Raw genomic sequence first — 10,405 nt, 5'->3', positions numbered from 1 at the left:
TTTTATTTTATTTAATATTTTATTTTTTTTAAGCACATAAAAAATATTAATAAAAAATTAAAGTAAACAGAAACGATATGTGCCGACCCACATTATGAAAATGAAAATTTATTAAAAGAAAGACGAGTGGATTGATATATTTATTTTATAGATAAATCTTATTATTGATAATATTATAATTTATAATAAATTAGAATAAAATAAATGATTTTATTAACTTGAAGTAGTCCATTATAGTTTTATTTTTGGAAGAAGAAGAATAAAAATGTAAACCATTAATTCTAATATAAATCGTGATAATATTTTAAAGAGATTATTATTAAAATAAAATTTTAAATATTAAATATTAGAAAATAATCTTTTTTATATGCATATATCTAATATAATTGAGAAATAATTTAAATCTAAATTAAAATTACTTTTATTAAAAAATTAATTCATTTTATGAATGATTTAAGAGATATCAAATTTTTTTTTTTAAATCAGTAAAATTATTATTATTTTTAAATAAAATAAATTTTCACATGAAAATCAATCCAATAAATAAAATAAATAAATTAAAAAAAGAAAAAACTTTATAAGACATCCTATAAGTATAAGAAAATAGTAATTATAATATAAAAAAATATTACAATATAAAAAGCTGGGTAGACGGTGGCTTCCCATGACATTCCGAAAAGTGATGAGGAAAATTAGGAACAACTTTCTCTCTCTATTGACTTAGAGATTTTTTTCTCACTTTTCTTTTTTTCTTATCACCTTCGTTTCCTTCTATTTTCAAATGGGAGACCACCAAGTTTTTTATTTTATTTAACATTTTTTTTTCTTCACTATATTCATGCTCTCATATTTTACTATTATCTTTTATATATTTTATCTAATATTATATGTGATGAGTTTTGTTATTATTATATATATTTACTATACTCTCATCCTTTCATTTAATGGAAGATCATAATATTGATTCTTTTCTCACACTTTTACCTTTTGCTTTTCTCTTGTTTCTCTTTTTCTCCTATTCACATTCATCCTTCAAACTCGTGCACTTTACTTCTCCACCAAGTTTTTGATTTTATTTTTTCTTCACTTTGTTAATGGTCTCCTATTTTATTTATTTATTTATTATTGTTATATATAAGTACTTAAAAAAGAAATAAAAATAAAAATTTAAAACAAATAGAAAATAAAATTTTTGACCGAGAAGTGAAAAATAAATATAAAGACTAAAAATAAAAAATAAAATAAAAAATAAAAGCAAAAAAAAAAAAAAAAAAGTAAAAATAAAATTCACTAGATTGATATATTTATTTTCTAACATTTTATAGATAAATCTTATTATTGATAAATATTATCATTTATCTGTATATAAAGAGTTGGGAAGGCAAGTGGCAGTGGCTTGTTGTGACCTTCCGAAAAGTGACGAGAAAAGTTAGGAACTTAGGGGCTCTGTGAATTGGGAAGGAAGGTGGCTTCCAGTAACCTTCGGGAAAGTGATGAAAAAAGTTAGGGGTAGTTGTTTCTTTTTATTGATTCTTTTCTCACCTTTTGCTTTTCTTCTGGTATGGTGGGTCATCCATCATCATCATTAGACATTAGCCTCTTGCACCTTACTTCTCCACGAATATTTTTATTTTATTTTTTTCCTTCACTTTATTCATGGTGTCTTATTTTATTATTATCTTATATATATATAAAAGAGGATATCAACAAGAAATAATAATAAAAAATTAAAGCAAATAAAAAAAAATTGACCGAGAAGTGAAAAATAGATCATTTATCTGTATATAAAGAGTTGGGAAGGCAAGTGGCAGTGGCTTGTTGTGACCTTCCGAAAAGTGACGAGAAAAGTTAGGAACTTAGGGGCTCTGTGAATTGGGAAGGAAGGTGGCTTCCAGTAACCTTCGGGAAAGTGATGAAAAAAGTTAGGGGTAGTTGTTTCTTTTTATTGATTCTTTTCTCACCTTTTGCTTTTCTTCTGGTATGGTGGGTCATCCATCATCATCATTAGACATTAGCCTCCTGCACCTTACTTCTCCACGAATATTTTTATTTTATTTTTTTCCTTCACTTTATTCATGGTGTCTTATTTTATTATTATCTTATATATATATAAAAGAGGATATCAACAAGAAATAATAATAAAAAATTAAAGCAAATAAAAAAAAAATTGACCGAGAAGTGAAAAATAGATCATTTATCTGTATATAAAGAGTTGGGAAGGCAAGTGGCAGTGGCTTGTTGTGACCTTCCGAAAAGTGACGAGAAAAGTTAGGAACTTAGGGGCTCTATGAATTGGGAAGGAAGGTGGCTTCCAGTAACCTTCGGGAAAGTGATGAAAAAAGTTAGGGGTAGTTGTTTCTTTTTATTGATTCTTTTCTCACCTTTTGCTTTTCTTCTGGTATGGTGGGTCATCCATCATCATCATTAGACATTAGCCTCCTGCACCTTACTTCTCCACGAATATTTTTATTTTATTTTTTTCCTTCACTTTATTCATGGTGTCTTATTTTATTATTATCTTATATATATATAAAAGAGGATATCAACAAGAAATAATAATAAAAAATTAAAGCAAATAAAAAAAAAATTGACCGAGAAGTGAAAAATAGATCATTTATCTGTATATAAAGAGTTGGGAAGGCAAGTGGCAGTGGCTTGTTGTGACCTTCCGAAAAGTGACGAGAAAAGTTAGGAACTTAGGGGCTCTGTGAATTGGGAAGGAAGGTGGCTTCCAGTAACCTTCGGGAAAGTGATGAAAAAAGTTAGGGGTAGTTGTTTCTTTTTATTGATTCTTTTCTCACCTTTTGCTTTTCTTCTGGTATGGTGGGTCATCCATCATCATCATTAGACATTAGCCTCCTGCACCTTACTTCTCCACGAATATTTTTATTTTATTTTTTTCCTTCACTTTATTCATGGTGTCTTATTTTATTATTATCTTATATATATATAAAAGAGGATATCAACAAGAAATAATAATAAAAAATTAAAGCAAATAAAAAAAAAATTGACCGAGAAGTGAAAAATAGATATTAAAAATAAACATAAAACTAAAATTAAAATATAAATACAAAAAAGTAAGAATAAAAAATAAGTTAAACAATGAGATGATGATTTTTTTTTTAAAAAAAATTTATAAATAAATCTTATTATAGATAAATATTATAATTTAAAATTCTTAACATGATTTTATTTCTGTAGTTCTTGGGGGCAAAATAACTTCATTTTTCTTGAAACACATGTGAATGGCTATAAGAATGATTCTTTTTTATAGTTTATATGATAAAGAAGTTTAAAATTTCTAAGAAACTTCATGAAAGGAGGGGAGGGGCAACACTTCTAGGATAATGGGGTAAGTAGAGTCAATGATTCTCTTCTATGCTTTCAATTCCCATTTGTTAGATGGTGGTGGGATTGATTTGGCAAGAGTCAAGAGTCAATGGTTCTCTTCTATGCTTTCAATTCCCATTTGTTAGACAATTCAGCGTTAGATGGTAGAGTCAATAGTCAATGATTCTCTTTTATGCTTTCAATTCTCATTTGTTAGACAATTCAACATTGGATGGTAGAGTCAATAGTTAATGATTCTCTTTTATGCTTTCAATTCCCATTTGTTAGACAATTTAGCATTGGATGGTAGTGGGATTGGTTTAGCAAGAGTTAAGAGTTAATGATAATTTTTTTCTTCACATTTCTATTTTAGATTTTACTTCGTATTATAGATGAAATCTCTTCATTTGAATGGTTTTTCTCTAATTTTTATTTATTACCATTTGATACTTTTTAAAGGAGTTTAACATCTTTAAGAACTATAAATTTTTAAATCAAACACTTGTTGGGCTCAAGTGGTTAAAGTGTAAGTTTATAGGATTTTGCATCTTATTATTTATATATATATATATATATATATCAAATTAAAGTCATTTAATTATAATTAGTTTTTGTTAGTAAGGAATATTATATGAAAAGGAATTATTTAAAAAAAAATGTTGAAGTTAAATTGTTGAATTAGTTTTTATTTTATAATTAGTTTTTGTATTTAGGAAGATGAGTGAGTTCTAAAGTAGAAAAAATTAATTAATTAAAAAGTGCATGTTCAAAATGAGAGTTTGTAGAGTTGAAGATTAAAAAAAAAAAATTTTTTTTTTTTTTGGTGAGAATTACTTTGGGTTTTAGGGTTGTAGGCCAAAATACTTAAAAACAGGGGCACCAAACATCTAATAAAACTATCTGCATATCCACTATACTTACCTATCCACCTCAAAATATAAATCCTATTAATCCATTTAATTATTTTTGAATTATCCTTTTCCATTTTTTTTATCCTCTCCAAACCTAAGCTTCTTTATCATAAAAAGTTGTTTGCTATAAGTTGAAAGTTAATTTCAATATATTTTTATAAAATCCATACAATAATATTAAGTTTGTTCTACATGAAAATTTTTAGATTTTATTACTTATACATTTTTTTATAATTTTTTTTTGTAAAATAATTAGAAAGTATTCAGAATTAATTTAGACATAATTAGACATGAGAAACATATGAAAAAGTGGGAAAAAAAAGTCTAAAGAAAAGAATGATGTGGGAGTGTTGACCTTGAAAGGTCAAACCAAAAGTTAATTTAAAAGCTTAAATTTGTTTTTTAAAAGGTTTATTTTTATTTTTAATTTATTAAAAGTTTTGGATTTGAATAAAATTATTATAGAACCTTAGACGCTATCAACTTTCCTAAAAGCAAGTGCTCTTAAAAAAGACGCATACCCTAATCTTATAGTGCATTAACCCAAACGTCCACGACGAACACAAGGGGAGTTGATGGACGCAGTCAACCCTCCGATCTGCCAACAATTATGTATTTTTAAAATTTTAAATTTTCAAATTTAAAAAATTTAAACCATTTATTTTTAAAAAAATTATTTTAATTTATTAAGGTTGTGGAAAGATTGGAAGAAAAGAATTTGATAAAGGAAAGGAAGAATGTGGGTGCATATTGATTTGCAAGGGTATTTCAATCTTTTTATTGATGGATATTTTTTTGTAAAAAAATACCATAACTTATATTTGCATCCACCAAATTGATCTTTAAATCCATCGAAATAATACATATTTTAGGATAAAAACACCCTTTGATGAAATTCTCAAACCACCATCTTCTTCTTTCTTCACTTCTCTGTAGGGAATTAAACCGAATTCCCAACCCGTGAGAAACAAAAATTAGAGAAAACAAACGCCAAAGAAAAGATAATCACACGCACAAGACAGTATTTACGTGGTTCGGCAATTTGCCTACGTCCACGGAGTTGCAGGGATATCACTATTATCAGGGAAGAATACAGAGTACAACATGGCGGCTACAATATTCTCTCTATATATATAACACGACAACCCCACCACACTAAAAAAAACCCTAATCATAAAGGGTGGTTCCACAATGGGCTAAACGGCCCAACAGGCCTCAATAAATCTCCCATTAAAAAGCCATGCAATATTATTCGGGTCGGGTCGTCAAATTAGATCAAACAAAACTAGGCTCCACAAAGCCCAACAAATCTCCCACTTGGAGACTAGTCCAATCACCAACATCAAACCGCTATCCTCCAATAAACAATCCCTCATCCCTACAACTCATCCTCCTGTCCTCAAGCTAGAAGACCAATTGAAGCTGCGCACAGCTTCAACTTCTCAATAGTGACACCCTTAGTCAACATGTCTGCAGGGTTCTTAGATCCACAAATCTTCTCAAGCATTACCAGTTTATCCTCAACAAGATAACGGATAAAGTGGTATTTTGTTTGTATATGTTTCGACTTTGAATGAAAAACCGAATTTTTGGCAAGAAAAATTGCACTCTGACTGTCACTGTGTAGAATGCCCATCTCCTGCTTCTTACCCAATTCATCTAAGAAACCATGTAGCCAAATCATCTCCTTTCCAGCTTCAGTTGCTGCAACATACTCAGCTTCTGTAGTAGACAAAGTAACAATCTTCTGTAGATTTGAAACCCATGATATAGCTGTACCACCTAGAGTAAAAACAAACCCAGTAGTACTCTTTCTACTATCAATATCACCAGCAAAATCAGCATCTACATAACCCTGCAATTTCAAACTTGCACCTGTGAAGCAAAGACATGTATCTAATGAACCCTTCAGATATCTTAGAATCCACTTGACTGCCTCCCAATGCTGCTTTCCAGGCCTACTCATGAATCTGCTCACAACTCCCACTGCATGTGCAATGTCTGGCCTTGTACACACCATAGCATACATCAAGCTGCCAATAGCTGAGGCATAGGGCACCTTGCTCATATGGTCCCTTTCTTCTTCTGTCTTCGGTGACTGTTCTTTGCTTAGTTTGAAATGGCTCCCCAAGGGTGTGCTCACTGGTTTAGCTTCATTCATGTTGAACCTGCTGAGAACTTTCTTCACATACTCTGATTGTGAAAGCTTCAATGTACCATTAGCCTTATCTCTAATGATTCTCATACCAAGGATTTGTTTTGCAGCTCCCAAATCCTTCATTGCAAATTGTTTGGACAATTGCTTCTTCAGATTATTAATCTTCTCAATGTCAGACCCTGCAATAAGCATATCATCCACATACAACAGTAATATGATGTAAGAATTGTCAAAAGACTTAACATAGCAACAGTGATCAGCTTCACATCTCTTGAACCCAATTCTATGCATAAAACTGTCAAATTTCTTGTACCACTGTCTAGGAGCTTGTTTAAGGCCATACAAGCTCTTTCTTAGTTTGCAGACTAAACTCTCTTGTCCCTGAACAATGAACCTTTCTGGCTGAATCATGTAAAGGTCTTCCTCCAAGTCACCATGAAGGAACGCTGTCTTCACATCTAACTGCTCAAGATGTAAGTTTTCTGCAGCCACCATTCCTAATACAAGTCTGATTGTTGACATTTTCACAACTGGAGAAAATATCTCTGTGTAGTCAATGCCCTTCTTCTGCTGGAACCCTTTAACAACTAATCTGGCCTTGTAACGTTTACTACCATCATGCTCATTCTTTATTCTGTATACCCACTTGTTGTGCAAAGCCTTCTTTCCTACTGGCAATTCAGTCAATTCCCATGTCTGATTCCCTAACAAGGAATCCATCTCATCCTTCATGGCTAACTCCCACTTGTTTGAATTCTCATCTTGCAAGGCTTCATCATAACACTCTGGCTCACCGCCATCAGTCAACAGGAGATAATTTAAAACAGGTGAATAACGCTGCGGAGGTCTAATGTTCCTGGAAGATCTGCGAACTTCAACTACAGGTGTACTTAGATCTACCTGTGAATTTACATTCTCCTTATCTTCTTCACCCCCCTTCTGGACAGTACTTTCAGTCAATTCATCTAAGTTGACAAACTTAGATTTCTTTTGATCTATCTCTGTAACATCTGACACTACAGTTGACCTGTCCTTGTACATAACCTGTTCATTAAATATCACATTTCTACTTCTGATGATTTTCCTGTTTTGTTCATCCCAAAACCTATAGCCAAATTTCTCATCACCATAGCCAATGAAAAAACATATTTTTGACTTTGCATCAAGTTTGCTACGAGCATCAGAATCAATATGAACATAAGAAACACAACCAAAAACTTTTAAATGTGAAAACTTCACCTCTTTACCGCTCCAAACCTCCTCAGGAAATCTGAACTCCATGGGAACTGATGGTCCTCGGTTTATCAGGTAAGCTGCAGTGCTAACAGCATCAGCCCAAAAAGTTTTTGGTAGTCCAGCATGCAACCTCATACTTCTAGCACGCTCATTGAGAGTTCTGTTCATGCGCTCAGCCACACCATTCTGCTGTGGTGTCCCAGGAATGGTCTTCTCCATCCTAATTCCCTGTGCAGCACAATACTCATTGAACCCTCCATCTATGTACTCTCCTCCATTATCTGACCTCAAACATTTTACTTTAAAACCTGTTTCTGTCTCAACCATGGCCTTCCACTTCTTAAAAGTTTCAAATACATCAGATTTATTTTTCAGAAAATAAACCCATACCTTTCTACTTGAGTCATCAATAAAAGTGATGTAGTACCTTCAACCTCCAAGGGATGCAACCGGAGAAGGCCCCACAAATCAATGTGTACTAGTTCCAATTTTTCAGCCTTCGGTGTCCTGCCAGTTTTCAAGAAGCTTACCTTTTTTTGTTTTCCTAAGATGCAACTTTCACACATGTCAAAATCAATGGATTTCAATTCTGGTAGTTTTCCTTTTGACAACAGCATCTTCATCCCTTTCTCACTCATGTGACCAAGTCTACGATGCCATAGGCTTGTATCAGTACTTGCATCAGCAACTGCAATTGTGTCTCTTGGACATGAGGTCATATACAGAGTACCAGTCTTCTTTCCACGAGCCAATACCCTAGCTCCCTTTGTAACCTTCCAAGTACCACCAACAAATAGTATTGCATGTCCTTCATCATCAAGTTGTCCAACAGAAATCAGATTCCTCCTCAGGTCAGGAATATGTCGAACCTTCTCCAGTAACCAAACAGACCCATTGGGCAAAGATATCCGAACGTCTCCCAGACCCACAACATCCAAGGCTGAACCATCAGCCAAATACACCTTACCAAAATCACCTGCAACATAATTCTGTATGATTTCTCGGTGTGGAGTGGTATGAAACGAAGCTCCTGAATCCAAAACCCAATCATCAAGTGGACTGTCTACTGCAAGAAGTAATGCATCTTGTACCTCTTCTGTTACAGCATTAGCAGAATCATCTTCATTCTTCTTCTTAGGGCTTTTGCATTGCCTTTTAAAGTGACCCGTTTTCCCACAATTCCAGCATTGTACTTGTTGGCCTGATCTAGATTTGCTTCTGTTCCGATTAGAATTTCTGGAATTTGATCTACCCTGATTTGAATTTCTGTTATTACCTCTACCTCTTGTCTCAAGGTTTAGGGCAGAACCAGATCCTGAGGTTTCACCTGCATCTCTTCGGCGAATCTCCTCAGCCAGAATTAAATCTCGTATATCATTGTACTTGAGCTTTTCCTTTCCCGTAGAATTGCTTACTGCCATCCTCATTGCCTCCCAACTGTTTGGCAAAGAAGCCAAGACGATCAGAGCACGAATCTCATCATCAAAATCAATTTCTACAGACGACAATTGATCTGTGATTGTATTAAATTCATTCAGATGTTGTGCTACTGATGCATTCTCTGCCATCTTCAAATTAAACAATTTCTTCATCAGATGCACCTTATTGTTTGCGGACGGCTTTTCATACATACCGGACAAAGCCTTCATCAAATCTGCTGTGGTCTTCTCCTTTACAACATTATGTGCAACAGACCTAGACAGAGTTAACCTAATAACTCCTAGAACCTGTCTGTCAAGAAGCGCCCATTCCTCAGCCTTCATACTCTCAGGTTTTGTCCCCAAAAGAGGTAGATGCAATTTCCTCCCATAGAGATAATCTTCAATCTGCATCCTCCAATACGCAAAGTCTGTGCCATCAAACTTTTCTATTCCAGACGCCTTTCCTGCTTCCTCTGCCATTGCTCCCACTCAAACCTAACCCTAGGCTCTGATACCAGTTGTAGGGAATTAAACCGAATTCCCAACCCGTGAGAAACAAAAATTAGAGAAAACAAACGCCAAAGAAAAGATAATCACACGCACAAGACAGTATTTACGTGGTTCGGCAATTTGCCTACGTCCACGGAGTTGCAGGGATATCACTATTATTAGGGAAGAATACAGAGTACAACATGGCGGCTACAATATTCTCTCTATATATATAACACGACAACCCCACCACACTAAAAAAAACCCTAATCATAAAGGGTGGTTCCACAATGGGCTAAACGGCCCAACAGGCCTCAATATTCTCTTCTTCTAATCTCTCTATAATCCTAATAGAATTTATCAATAAATTTATGTTTTTTTGGACAAACAAATAATCATCTCTAATAATGGTACAAGTGCAAAGGTATGCATTTTATGATATCTTTTATATTTCTTTTTGTACTTTTAGAGTTGGAAGAAAGAGGTACTATGAGTATTGTTTGTGTTGGATGAGGGGATGTTTTATAAATGTCCGGCCGATACTTCTGAGCATACTTAAAGTGTTTAAAACTATACATTTAGACACTATTATAGGTGTCTGAAACTCTCTCTTGTTCTACTAATCAATTAACTTATTATGTCCAATCTTCCAATTTCATACATCTTCTCATTGTTTAGACTTCCACATCACAAAATGAATTTTCTTTTTTTCTATTGCACTTTTTCAAGATTTCTCACTCCTAAATAATTTATAAATTCTTCATAATTGTTTTTCAACCATTTTTATAATAAATTTTTTTGTCAAAAATTATATATATATATATATATATATATATATATATATATATATATATATATAT

This window comes from Vitis riparia, unplaced genomic scaffold, assembly GCF_004353265.1.
Source record: "Vitis riparia cultivar Riparia Gloire de Montpellier isolate 1030 unplaced genomic scaffold, EGFV_Vit.rip_1.0 scaffold699_pilon_pilon, whole genome shotgun sequence".
Taxonomy (NCBI): Eukaryota; Viridiplantae; Streptophyta; class Magnoliopsida; order Vitales; family Vitaceae; genus Vitis; species Vitis riparia.
The sequence above is the reverse complement of the archived record's forward strand: the minus strand, read 5'-3'. Positions refer to the sequence as shown.